Here is a 14,706-nt window from a genome sequence, read left to right on the forward strand (position 1 = left end):
TTATGGCAGAAAGCAAACAGGAACTAAAGAGCCTCTTGATGAAGATGAAAAAGGAGAGTAAAAAAGCTGGCTTAAAACTCAACACTCAAAAAATTAAGATCATGGTATCCAGTCCTATCACTTCATGGCAAATAGATGGGGAAACAATGGAAATAGTTAAAGACTTTATTTTCTGGGGCTCCAAAACCACCTCAGCTGGTGACTGTAGCCATGAAACTAAAAGGCACTTGCTCCTTGGAAGAAAAGCTATGACAAACCTAGACAGCATATTAAAAAGCAGAAACAATACTTTGCCAACAAAAGTCCATGTAGTCAAAGCTATGGTTTTTCCAGTAGTTATATATAAATGCAAGAGTTGGACCATAAAGAAGATGGAGCGCCAAAAAATTGATGCTTTCAAACTGTGGTGTTGGAGAAAACTCTTCAGAGTCCCTTGGACTGCAAGGAGATCAAACCAGTCAATCCTAAAGGAGATCAGTCCTGGGTGTTCACTGGAAGGACTAATGCTGAAGGTGAAGCTCCGATACTTTGGCCACTTGATGCAAAGAGCCGACTTGCTGGAAAAGACCCTGATGCTGGGAGGGATTGGGGGCAGGAGGAGAAGGGGACGACAGAGGATGAGATGGCTGGATGGCATCACTGACTAGATGGACGTGAGTCTGAGTGAACTCCGGGCGCCTGGTGTGCTGAGATTCATGGGGTCACAAAGAGTCGGACATGACTGAGTGACTGAACTGAACTGAACTGAATCTTATATATTAGGAATTATTCTTAGATGTTTTATGAGTAGTGAAGACAGTCCTATAAATCTTTGAATCTACTATTTCAAAGCTACCATGATATACCTTGTTCATGAAGAAAACTGAGAACTGTTAAATGATTTTCTTTGTTCACAAAGAGGAAATAAATGTATGACTCATTTGTGGGCAGTCACAGAATGATTAAAGTACAACTGAATGACAACTCCCTGAATATAAAACTTTTCTAGAAAATGAAATCAAAATTTTAAAAATAAAATTACAGTACAGTGGTTTGAACTTGACTTCATGGCAAATAGATGGGGAATCAGTGGAAACAGTGGCTGACTTTATTTTTCTGGGCTCCAAAATCACTGCAAATGGTGACTGCAGCCATGAATTTAAAAGACGCTTACTCCTTGGAAGGAAAGTTATGACCAACCTAGATAGCATATTAAAAAGCAGAGACATTACTTTGCCAACAAAGGTTCGTCTAGTCAAGGCTATGGTTTTTCCAGTAGTCATGTATGGATGTGAGAGTTGGACTATAAAGAAAGCTGAACACAGAAGAATTGATGCTTTTGACTGTGGTATTGGAGAAGACTCTTGAAAAAGTCCTCTGGACTGCAAGGAGATCCAACCAGTCCATCCTAAAAGAGATCAGTCCTGGGTGTTCATTGGAAGGACTGATGCTGAAGCTGAAACTCCAATACTTTGGCCACCTGATGTGAAGAGCTGACTCACTGGAAAAGACCCTGATGCTGGGAAAGACTGGGGCAGGAGGAGAAGGGGATGACAGAGGATGAGATGGTTGGATGGCATCCCCGACTCAATGGACATGGGTTTGGGCGGACTCCGGGAGCTGGTGATGGACAGGGAGGCCTGGCATGCTGCAGTTCATGGGGTAGCAAAGAGTCGGACATGACTGAGCAACTGAATTGACTAACAGTGGTTTGAAACCACCAAACTTTAGGTTAGTACCTACTTTAGCCATTTATTTATCTATTCATTCATTTACTCATAAGTGATTCAAGAACAAGTTCAAATCTAAAAAAGCTGCTGTCTGCTACACACATTCAGTTCAGTTCAGTCACCCAGTTGCATTCGACTCTTTGTGACCCCATGAATCGCAGCACACCAGGCCTCCCTGTCCATCACCAACTCCCGGAGTTCACCCGAACTCATGTGCATTGGGTCAGTGATGCCATCCAGCCATCTCATCCTCTGTCGTCCCCTTCTCCTCCTGCCCCCAATCCCTCCCAGCATCAGAGTATTTTCTAATGAGTCAACTCTTCGCATGAGGTGGCCAAAGTACTGGAGTTTCAGCTTTAGCATCAGTCCTTCCAATGAACACCCGGGACTGGTCTCCTTTAGGATGGACTGGTTGGATCTCCTTGCAGTCCAAGGGACTCTCAAGAGTCTTCTCCAGCACCACAGTTCAAAACCATCAATTCTTTGGCACTCAGCTTTCTTCACAGTCCAACTCTCACATCCATACATGACCACAGGAAAAACCATAGCCTTGACTAGACAGACCTTTGCCGGCAAAGTAATGTCTCTGCTTTTTAATATGCTAACTAGGTTGGTCATAACTTTCCTTCCAAGGAGTAAGTGTCTTTTAATTTCATGGCTGCAGTCACCATCTGCAGTGATTCTGGAGCCCCCTAAAATAAAGTCTGACACTGTTTCCACTGTTTCCCGATCTATTTCCTATGAAGTGATGGGACCAGATGCCATGATCTTAGTTTTCTTAATGTTGAGCTTTAAGCCAACTTTTTCACTCTCCTCTTTCACTTTCATCAAGAGGCTTTTTAGTTCCTCTTCACTTTGTGCCATAAGGGTGGTATCAAATACATATCTGAGGTTATTGATATTTCTCCCAGCAATCTTGATTCTAGCTTGTGCTTCCTCAAGCCCAGCGTTTCTCATGATGTACTCTACATATCCGTTAAATAAGCAGAGTGACAATATACAACCTTGACGTACTCCTTTTCCTATCTAGAACCAGTCTGTTGTTCCATGTACAGTTCTAACTGTTGCTTCCTGACCTGCATACAGATTTCTCAAGAGGCAGGTCAGGTGGTCTGGTATTCCCATCTCTTGAGCAATTTTCCACAGTTCATTGTGATCCACACAGTCAAAGGCTTCGGCATAGTCAATAAAGCAGAAATAGATGTTTTTCCGGAACTCTCTTGCTTTTTCGATGATCCTGCGGATGTTGCCAATTTGATCTCTGGTTCCTCTGCCTTTTCTAAAGCCAGCTTGAACATCTGGAAGTTAATGGTTCATGTATTGCTGAAGCCTGGCTTGGAGAATTTTGAGCATGACTTTACTAGCGTGTGAGATGAGTGCAATTGTGCGGCAGTTTGAGCATTCTTTGGCATTGCCTTTCTTTGGGATTGGAATGAAAACTGACCTTTTCCAGTTCTGTGGCCACTGCTGAGTTTTCCATATTTACTGGCATATTGAGTGCAACACTTTTACAGCATCAACTTCAGGATTTGAAATAGCTTAACTGGAATTCCAACACCTCCACTAGCTTTGTTCACTACACTCATTAGGACTGCCAAAACTATGAGTAGAAATCCAAATTCAGGCTTGCCTAAAATATACTGGGGGTGAGGGTATACTGGGGGTAGGGGTAGAGGGGAATGTTGAGACTAAAGAATATGCTTGGTCACTTAAGACTGACTGACTTTAAAAATTACTTCTTATAATTACACTCAAATGTATGACAAACTAGAAAATTATTTTATGACAGTTAAGGATCTCTGTTGTTTAATAGGATGGAATAATGTACAGGTGATTGACATAGTGGTCTCTCTACTAGTAATTTTATACTAAAACATCATAACAATGTTACCAGGGTTATACAGCAAATGTATTGCCGTATGTAAGGTAATAAATGCATTAATACTTATTGTGAGCTCAAGCACATGTACAGAAAGAGTTTCACATACACCTGAACAAAATAATAGATTAGTAAATCCTCAGGATAGGTTAATCAATGGACAGAGACAGTTAGATTATTTAATGAAATAATACTGCTTCTTGAAATTACTGAGATCAGTTTGAAATTAACACATACACACTATTACATATAAAACAGATAATCAACAAGGACCAGTCTAGTGTATGGGACAGGGAACTTTATTCAATATTCTCCAATAACCTATATGGGAAGAGAATCTGAAAAACAATGTACATATCACTGAATCACTTTGCTATACACCTGAAACTAAATCAGCATTGTAAATCAACTATACTTCAAAATAAAATAAAAATTAAATTTAAAAAAGAAAATAAGTTAGCCATTAATCTGACAGTGTAACTAAAAATTTCAGAAATAATTTCACAGTAAATCTAGTTACTGATTAAACATATATTTAGAATAGTATCACCATGAAATAATACTAAAAGTCTCAAATTTATTTTCTAGGCAGGACTGTTGTTAAACCTTTTTGAAAAAATTTAAATGATTTCTGCAGTAGAAATGAAAGAGCTTAAAAAATGAGTAATGAGTAATATTTCTTTCTGATACATTATTTCTTATAGTCTTTCCTATGGGAATTATGAAAGTTCTCATTTTTCAAACATTAGTTTTAATTTTTAAATGTTCTTATGGAGCTAAAGTTCATTAATTTTACATAAAACTTTTACAGAATGAGCATATCTCAGGTAATACATAAATTTATGTACTTGCAAAGCAAAAAATTAGCACATACTGTAAGATTAAGGAGATATTCTTTTAATAAACTACAATTATTTGCTTCCTTTAATCAAGCTATTTTGACTTCATTTGTTGTCATTACTCTTAATCTTCTTTCTAAAAGTATAAACAGAAATTTGATTCTTAAGTAACATTTAAACTTCCTACCATACTGTGTGGTCTTTTGGACTTAATATAATACAATGCAATAAGCTGAAATTTAAATACAAAGGATTATATTCAACTTATTGGTTTACTGAAAATATTAACTCTCAGCTCATGAAGCTCAAAAAATGGTCTTTTTCACTACTCCTCTACAGAAGAGCAACCATCTTAGTCTGTCAAATTTCTTTAGTTCCAGACGGGTGCCTTAAAGCAGTATTGGAGTAAGCTATGAAATACATAGGTAATGGGTTCAATAATTTTGTGCTTGTCTCACAGCAGAAAATGAAGGAAAGAAGCAGACAAAAACATTCACTAACATTAAAGAAGCTGAGGAATAAGACAGTGATGTCTTGACCTCACCATACTTTTTAAACTGTTTAAAATTTATGAAATAATTTTAACCAGAATATTTTAAGTCTTTATATTAGCAAATAAAACTTAAAATCTAAGAGAATTCTTTCTTGAGTATTTAATAAACTATGTACCTTTAAGTATTTAAGAAATTAACTTTTTAAAATCAGAAATCTGGAAGGGTAAAGCATTATGTTCATGACCATAGAGAATCAATTTTGAAAAAAAAACTTTTCACTCTTTGATATACAAATTTCTTCATAACTGTTGGTTAGAAAAGTAATAAGAGAATTACTGATGCCGTTAATGGGGTGAGAGAGTTGTTTTCAAATGGGCTTATACAGCATGGGAATTCAGTACAGATGTTTGGAATAACTTGCAGCTGTTGCAGGGTGAATAGGCTTAATGAAATCACTGGGAATATTGAAGGAGAATTGCCAGAAGTACTTTAAAACATTTATATTATTGTGATTAAAAACCGTTTAATTAGAAGCCTAAAATTGGTCTTTAATTATGATCAGATTTTTAGACGTCTCTCATTGTTACATATTCCTGGGTATACATCCACAAACATGTGCAGTTGTAACAAAGTACCTCACTTACTATTAATGTATGTCTGATGAGAAAACAATTTTCTTTAGTTTGATCAAGTTGTGGCTCAGTTAAATTCAAAATGCTTTATAAATTTATTATATGCAAAACACCAAAAGGATAAAGAGTGAATTAAAAAAAGTCCCTCACTATTCTCAAGAAACTTACCTAAAGAAGGTATTATACGTGTACACATAAAAATAATACAGAGAAACAGTATTACAGGAATTCAGTGGAATTTTCCAGATTTCACTGAGTGTTCAAATGCTGTTCCTTGAGGATGAGCCTGACTTTGCCTGAAGGTATCCATAAGTACATTATTCCTTCATCCAGGTAAAAATTGTTAGGAAAGTCAACCTTCAAAATAAGATGTCAACCTTACCATCTATTAGGTTTCTAAAGCATACGGAATCACCCTGAGTTAGCAATACAGAAGGCTAGTACTCTAGGCTCTCATCATAAGTGTGGATAAGAGATAAGATATTTAGAAGATATGTTTAAGTGGCATGCTGGCCATCCACTCCCTTTAGGCACTCCAAGTTCCAAGATGAAGTTGAACTCTGAGAAGGCTTGATTCACTTTTACCATACATTATGAAAAAAAGACAAATCAGTGTCCTCAGGTAATGTCCCCATAATGTCCCCATAGAAGGTTTTGGTTCAGCTTCAAGACTCAATCCAATTAACTTAGAAATCTTAGCTCTAAGCATGTTGCCTAAGGTCTATATTGTGAACCATATATGCAAGTCACATGTAAACTTTCTAGTAATAAAAAAGTAAAAAGAAATGGGTGAAATTAAGTTTAATAATCTATTTTCTTTACCCAACATATTAAAAATACTATGATTCAATTTGCATGTAATCAGTGTAAAAATTATTGAGCTATTTTACTTTTTTTCTTCAAGTTCTTAGTCTTCAAACTCTGGTGTGTAGTTTGCTCTTACAACACATCTCCATTAGGACCAGTTAGAGTTGAAGATTAGTGGCTACTATAACGAACACTGTGACGCTCTAGAGGATAAACTTCTTTTGGGAAATGGTCCTTTGAGCCTTCGTCTCCAACAAAAACCTATCACTCCTCTGCTTTCCCCTTTATTCTGTAGGTTATTACGGACAGGGCCTTAACAACTCCACTTAGCAGTTCTTTGGTGGTAAACAATGGGAGGGTAGGTGACTTGGTCAGTAAGATATTTTAAACCCATAAATTCAAAGGTGAAATAAATAAAATCTTGTACTATATTTCTCCCCACCTATCTCCAAATGCTGTAATAGCACCTCCCTCCAACACGAATCTGTCTGCAATGCAGGAGACCCAGGTTTGATTCCAGGGTCAGGAAGATCCCCTGCAGAAGGAAATGGCAACCCACTCCAGTATTCTTGCTTGGAGAATCCCACGGACAGAGGAGCCTGGCAGGTTACAGTCCATGGGGTCACAAGAGTCGGACACGACTTAGCGACTAAACCACCACCACCACAAATGGCATGGCTGATAGTTTAGAATGTCTCCTCAGGAGAAGTGGAATGGGAGTACTCAAACTCCTGGGGGTATTGACTCCTTAGTAAGGGTCATTTCTATGACCAAAATAAAGTTACGGATACCGATACCTTTATATAATCTTTTAGTAAAAATACTATAGCCCATTCTGGTTTAGAAACATTTCAACTTCTCTTAAATTTCATATAATAAAGTAATACACCACTTCGTAGTGATATGTTAATTTGTGGCTACTGGTTTGCACGTTTCTAGAACTCCCTTTTAAGACACTATAATCTCATTTATTGAAAATGAAGATGCAGTACAGTGCAGTGAATAAAGCACTAGCCTGAAATGGAAGATGATTTGGCTTCTAGACTTCTGTCACGTAAGTTGTGTGATGTTATATAATTCTCTGAATCTAAATTTCTTCATCTGTAAAATTAAGGAGGCAAAAGTACATCAAAAACCTTAACTGGAAGCTATATATTTATTCAAGAATTTCAAAATGCTGTATTATCTGAAACAAATAGTGTTTCCAAGGTCATGTTGCAAAACTTTGTTAAGAGTGAGATTAAATAACAAAGCTAAAATAAATGGACAAGTTATAAAAGGAACTTAATTCTGCAGGCGGGTTTAGTTCCTGTTCATTAGCTCCTGATAGTTTTTCACAAGGAAAAATGACACGACGTTCTCTATGTGAGAGAATTCATTAAGTTCAGTTTAGTATTGAAATAGTTTAAATTTGAGTGACTAGGATCACTAAGCTTCACTGATAAGATTCTGCTAACTAACTTTAGAAACTTAAAGACTTATCACAAAAAAGAAAGCAAAGAAAAAACACATACAAATGTATAATCATCTAATATTAAACACCTATGACTGTTGATGAAAAGATAAGTCATGAAACTTCGACATTTCTATTTTATTTCCCATGGACAATTTCAGTTCCAGGTGGGCAGATACTTATGTGTTAGCACTACAGTGTTGTAATTCAGAGAACAAGGGTGGTCCAACACCTGTTTCTGTAACTGACTGAGTCCTTTGTTTTTTCAAAAAGATCAGTAATTTTTAAAAAAATGCCTTGATGTCAGTGCACAATAGCATCTTTCAGAAATGTTTAAATGTTGACAAAGGAAGTAGGATTCCCTCCTACTCATACCAAATCACTGTAAGAAGGAACAACTCATCTAATCAGTACAAGACAATGAGTGCTTTCTTGAACATATTGACAGAGGTAATAAAAATGTTTTTTGAGGGGGAATGGGATAAACACTAAACAATAAAATGGTTAATTCCACTATGGAACCTCAAATCAAAATCGGAGTAAAATCCTAATGTAAGTATCTAGACATTCCCACAGTAACCTAGGCACACGTCTTCCTCACTACTTGATCTCTATTTTCCACATTGTGGTCAAAACCCTTATCCTAGCTGCATATCATTGCCACAGCTAGGTAACAGAGCCTTAGGAATCCTTGAAAGACAAAATTAAAGGGGGTTCATCTGTTGCTATCTGAATCTGGGGGATAACAGCCAAATGAAATTCTAATTAGTAAAACTTGATTTAAATATAAATGCTTATCTTCTATAGAAATTTACATAATCTTTGTTGCAATAATATAAGATGTATTTCTTAAAATAAATGAAACCCACACATAAGCTTCAATGATTTCATTAAACTAGTGGATGACTAGAGATGACTTCTCCCTGTTTGTTTTTCAAATTTCTGAGCATTGAGATAGTCCTTTTGAAACTGAAAAAACATTTTAAATTGATCACAGTTATCTATTAATGGCTGAGGCTATTTGGTAAGAGTTCTGCAGAAATATGAAAACCTCATTAAGACAATTTAAAAAGTTGCTTCTAATAACCAAAGAATTTATAAACAATTTGATAATTAAAAAAAAAAAAAACTTCTATGCTCCAAAACTTAAGAACTTTGAGTCTCTTCTATATCAGTTTTATGGCTTAAGAAAGGTATATCACTCGGTTCTAAAAACCAGATCTACCAATTTCAGAATTTCCAATCAAATCTGAGTTAGAAGCTTTCACGAATCATAAAAAGAATTTAAAACTAAAATTAATTTCAAATGAGTTTTTCAAACCATTTCCTAAGAACAAAATATGAAACACACACTCTTTCAATTCAGCTCTTTTTAAAAGGAATTTAAAAGAGGCTTTAAGACTAACAGCAAATGATACATATTGGCTACCATGCTTTGATACCAGTCCTGAAATAGGCTCATTACAATAAAAGCTTTTGCAACCATATGCAAGGAGAAATCATAAAGGGCTTGATTTTTGCAGAAGTAGGCACCAGCTCCAAATTTGTTTGATATAGTGTTAGAACAGGGAGAAAAATGCAAATACCAGAAATCTGAACTAAAAAGGACAAGCATATTGTCTTAGTAAAAGACATGCTTGGGTATTAGAGATAATTTATTTCAATCTCGCATAGGGTCAGCATCAAGAAATTGAAACTCCAAAACTTTGGCCACCTGATGCAAAGAACTGACTCACTGGAAAAGACTGATGCTGGGAAAGACTGAAGGCAGGAGGAGAAGGGGACGACAGAGGATGAGATGGCTGGATGACATCACCGACTCGATGGACATGAGTTTGAGCAAGCTGTGAGAGCTGGTGATGGACAGGGAAGCCTGGTGTGCTGCAGTCCATGGGGTTGCAAAGAGTTGGACATGACTAAGCAACTGAACTGAACTGGCATAGGGTATGACAGTTTAAAAGAATAAGAAACAAGCAAGATGATGGTGGTATTATGTATGGAACAGGTATTTTAAACCTTAGATGATTAACTATGGTTGAAAAACAAGCAACAATTGGACTTCCTTACACTGTCGATTACACACTGGCATGCAATTACATGCCTGTCAAACGACATCAACTGACGTAGAATTCCTGGCACTTAATCTGAATCAGATCTAATACCTTACAAGGGAAATAAAGAGAACTCTTGAGGAAGAATGTTAAATGCAACCAGAAGTCTTTCTATTAGGCAATATCTTTTGTTTTTTACAAGGTCCAATTTGAAAGATGCAGGCTTTTCAGAAGTTCAATGAAAGAATAAACTTGTTCTATCTTGGGGCATCATTTTTTAGAAGTTTACTTTGAAAATAAAGCTTCCACTAAATCAGTTTACAATTTTTTCTCATCTATATAGGTTAATATAGACACATATTCATGTATATTTTAGTAAAACGGGCTCAGTTATAAGGATGCGTTATAGTTATAAATATAAATAAAAATTTTTTAAAGGTGATTATGTCTCTAATTCACTTCACTCAGGAAGAAACAGCTATTTTACTCCTTCAAGTGAAAAAGATAAGGAAAATGAAAAAGAAGAGGTGCCCAAAATCACCATGCTCTTCCTGCATAGACTTTGACACTACCCCAGAAAAAAAAGTAATGAACATCACTATTCACTTAGAAAAACAAAACCACCCACTAGAAATGTGGTATAATTCAAAATAAGAAATATTTCTTTTTTAAAAAAGATGCAAAAGAAAACATCTCTGCTTTACACATTAAACAATTCTTACTGTTAAATAGGAAATGTTTTTATAGCAGCCTTTAGAGTCAAGTCTGTACGATAAAGGTTCATGCTGGTTTTCACCCTTGGCAACCAAAATGCATTGTTGAAAAGAAACTCCTAAACAAAAAAGTCTCCTTCAAAAGTGATTTCATTCATTAAATGGGGAAACGGGGGAGTGAGGGAGGAATGATTAAGATCAATGAAAAGAGAAGATAATCATGTTTTGATCCTATCTGAAGCAAGATCTGAAGGTAGTTTCACTTATAGTAAGGAAAGATATTGCAAAAAAAGGGGGGAAGGGAGTAGAATCACAAGCAAGTTTTAATAATAGATTCTAGACTCTCACTTGGATAGTTACCTAGTTTCAGAGGGTCTTATATTATGTGAGAAAAATTTCCAATGGGAAATACATTCTCATTTTTCACAAAAATAAATTTAATCCCTCATAATTTCCCTACCAAAAACTCATTTGAGGAATAATTTATTGCATGAAAGTATTACTTAAAATACATTAAAAGATTAAGGTCATAACTTATTATGCGTAGTCTTAAAAAACTCTCATGAGGATTCAGGGCACTTTTAGCTGAATGGGAAAAAAAGATGAAGCTGTCAATTGTACATGGGAATAATCTCATTCTTGTATATAAAAAGGCAACAAAAGTAACTCCCACTCTTTTTCCAATTGTGTATTATATAACTTCCACAAATGCTGATTTTGAGTGACGAAGATCCTCAAATAATACTAATACTGAAAAAAAAAGTGAAAGTGAAAGTGAGGTAGCTCAGTCCTGTCTGACTCTTTGCCACTCCATGGACTGTAGCCTGCCAGGTTCCTCCGTCCATGGGATTTCCAGGCAAGAGTACTGGAGTGGGTTGCCACTTCCTTCTCCAGGAGATCTTCCCAACCTAGGGATTGAACCTGGGTCTCCCGCATTGTAGGCAGACGCTTTACCGTCTGAGCCACCGGTAAAGTCCCACTGAAAAAGTTTTCAATAAATATACTTCAGCTGGCTGAAGTATCTTCATCACCAGATAAAGTAGAATTCTGAAAAAAAAAAAAAACAAAAACCCACCATGGAAGAAAGATTCATCATTCAATAACTGCAAAAAATTCTCTGATGCATAAGGTGACTCAGGGTATAGTAATTTACCTTACCGGCAAATAAAATTTGAAAATGCTGGACTTGAAATACACCAACAATATAGATCACTACTGAGATGACAATGGTTTCCCCTAAACTGGGCAGCAAAAGCAGGAAGGAGGAAAAAACCCAGTCACATTTTAGAGGCTTTAGATTTTAAAAATGACCCATATAATTTGACAGGAAAACTTTTAAGAAATAAGAAATATCTTAAGGGACAAAAGGGTACAGGAGTTGAAAATCAGTTGAGGGCAAAAAATGTGATATAAAGCTTGAAGGACTTAGCAGGGACTTAAACAAATGGATATACAGAAGAAACTCTAAACTGTGTGTAAAAGGAAAATAGATGATGCTGAGGTGGCAGAAGATTGTGCCAGGAAGCCATTTTCACAGATTTCTCTCCAGTCTAAGGGAGGTATAGATGCCCATTTCTTTAGAACAACTGAGATCTATCCCTCTTTATATGCTCATTTTTCTTACACATCAGAGTTGAAAAATACCAAAGGTATGAGTCCAGCTGAGGAGGAGGAAAACTACACATCTGAAAATTAAAGTTCAGATAAGCACACAGGCCATCAAAAAATGATTTTTATTTCAATTTGCTAAATTGAAAGCATACAATGACCTAAACGCATCCCTTTAAACTCTTTTTCTTGCAAAAAACAAAAGATGGTATAAAAGGAGCATTTCTGAGGTTTGAACAAAGTAACAGAGCAGAACCTTAAGAAAAGCGTCATTGAACTTTCTTTAAAACTTTTTTTTAATTAACCCCTGAAACCATTCGATATCACCAATGCCATAAAAAAAGAAACCTTAGCCAACATTCATCTATAAAGCTGTTTTTAAAATGGCCATCCTTTCTCCTTGACCAGCCTTACCACCTTCAACCAGATGGCTTGATCCCATTCTCTCTCCCCAAAGAAAAATCAAATAAAAATTACACCAAGAGGATTTAGTATGAGGATAAGCTACGAAACAGTCTCTAAAGAGTAACGCACATTTCCAGTTGTTTCGTCACCTGTAGATAACCAGCCTTCTGAACAGCTCAGCCAACTCCTGAAGGAAGTAGGGTGGAGAAAGGTCCTCAGTAAAGGTTGTCAGTGTTGGTGCTCCGCGGGGTCTTGATCTTCTCGATATTCTTGAGGATTACATCATGCAAAGTGGCATACTGGTTCCGTAAATGGAGCAGGATCTGGCGCACACTCAGGTACTCATTTTCGTCGACCTCCGCTACAGTGCGGCGATAATCTTCCACCTGGGGATATTTCACTATCTTGGATACCAACTTTGCCCGGGTGTTGTAGTAGGTGGAGAAGCGGCGTAGATAGGAGGCTGCTGTGCTCTCCACGGTCCACAGCTGGTCCACGGTGTCTTCCTGGATGGACACGCCGAAGTTGTTGCCGTCTTCCACCTTCGGAATGAGCAGCTGCACCCACATCCGCACCGTGTTGCATTTCTCTCTCAGCAGCTCGATCTCAGGCTTTACACGCTCAATCAGCTCCACCAGATGCTGGTTGCTCCGCAGAAGCTGTCCCTCGCCGCCAGGCAGTGCTAGTACCTTGATGGAGGACTGGGTCTGCAGAGGTGGCGGATCCCGCTTGGGCCCATCACCCGCAGTGTCTGGGGTGATGAGGCTTTCTGGGGCAATGAGGCTCTCTGGGGCTGGCACTGAACGGATTCTGGACAAGTCTTGCAGGCGGAGCTCCTGGACGCGACTATCTAGCTCCGAAAGCTTCTGAGGGAAGAAGGTGGACACTAGATCCTCGGCCTCCTGGGCGATGCGGGCCCGGAATGAATCTACTTTCCCCAGCACGTCCTGCTCTAGCTTCAGTGGAGAAGCCATGACCGCCAGGGGCGTCGAATGTTGGAGCAGATACGGGTTTGGGCTTCCGGCGCCACCGCCAACTCCCAACAGACCAGGGCCCGCTAGGCCGAAGTGACGTCCCAGGGTCTCTGCGGACTGGCACGCGGTGGAAGCGGAGCCGCACGCTGACCACTCCCGATGGCACGCTGACCACTCCCGATGGCACGCTGACCACTCCCGATGGCACCCTGACCACATGTGTGTAGGTGGGGAGGGAGCCCAGCCGGATCTAGTTATCTGGGCGGCCCATCCCCTATTTACTGGCCCCTACGGGCTGGAAGACAGTTCCAAAGAACATCGTTAAACTTAAGCTGTGACGACGGAAGTCAAGGAAATCCACAGTCCTTAGATCCAGAATACACAATCTCTTTTGAAAGTCACCTCACGAAATGGGCTCCCAAGAGCAAGTCTCACTTATGAAGAGCTTTAAATCACATCTTTACATGTAATCTGAGACTATCCATGCTTTCCCCTTAGAAAGTCAGAGGGCTTCCCTGGTGACTCAGTCGGTAAAGAATCTGCCCGCAATGGGGAAGATGCGGGTTCGATCCCTGGGTTGGGAGGATCCCCTGGAGGAGGGCACGGCAACCCACTCCAGTATTCTTGCCTGGAGAAGCTCCATGGACAAAGGAGCCTGGTGGGCTACAGCCCACAGGGTCGCAAAGAGTCGGACACGACTGAGCAACTAAGCATACATAAAAAGTCAGAAGCGAGTGCACTATTATATTTTTAATCAAGTTAGAAAACTTCTGAGATCTTCTATGGCTTACTTCATATAATTTTTAGTTTAAATTTATAGCAAATGTTAAGTTACAGAACTTTTCTAAAAATTCATTTTGGTGAATAATCACAGTTAAATCTAGACTGTAGATTAAAGTAACAGATTTCCTGAATTCTAAGTGTATGGTGCTTACCGAGGTTAATATCCTTGTTTTTAGGAAGCACACACTACAATATTAAGGGATAAAGTGGTATGATGCATTTACCTATTCTCAGATGCTTCAGAAAAAGTGTGTATGTTTGTCAGTGTGTGCATGTGTATAGAGAATGAGAATGCTGAAGCATGTGGAGAAATGATAAAAATTGATGACTCTGTATAGACTGTATGAGAGATCAGTATT

At 38.1% G+C, this 14,706-nt stretch overlaps 1 protein-coding gene and 1 pseudogene across 3 annotated transcripts in view; both read right to left on the bottom strand.

The window, feature by feature from the left end:
- The window catches only part of ATF6 (activating transcription factor 6), a 236,733-nt gene that overhangs the window by 84,124 nt on the left and 137,903 nt on the right, over positions 1–14,706 (bottom strand). The window lies entirely within an intron of this gene.
- LOC104999178 lies at positions 12,297–14,126 on the bottom strand (annotated as a pseudogene). The gene has a single exon (XR_826554.1). The product of XR_826554.1 is annotated as a proteasome activator complex subunit 3 pseudogene (transcript).

This window comes from Bison bison, unplaced genomic scaffold (assembly GCF_000754665.1).
Source record: "Bison bison bison isolate TAMUID 2011002044 unplaced genomic scaffold, Bison_UMD1.0 scf7180017864346, whole genome shotgun sequence".
NCBI classification, from domain to species: Eukaryota; Metazoa; Chordata; class Mammalia; order Artiodactyla; family Bovidae; genus Bison; species Bison bison.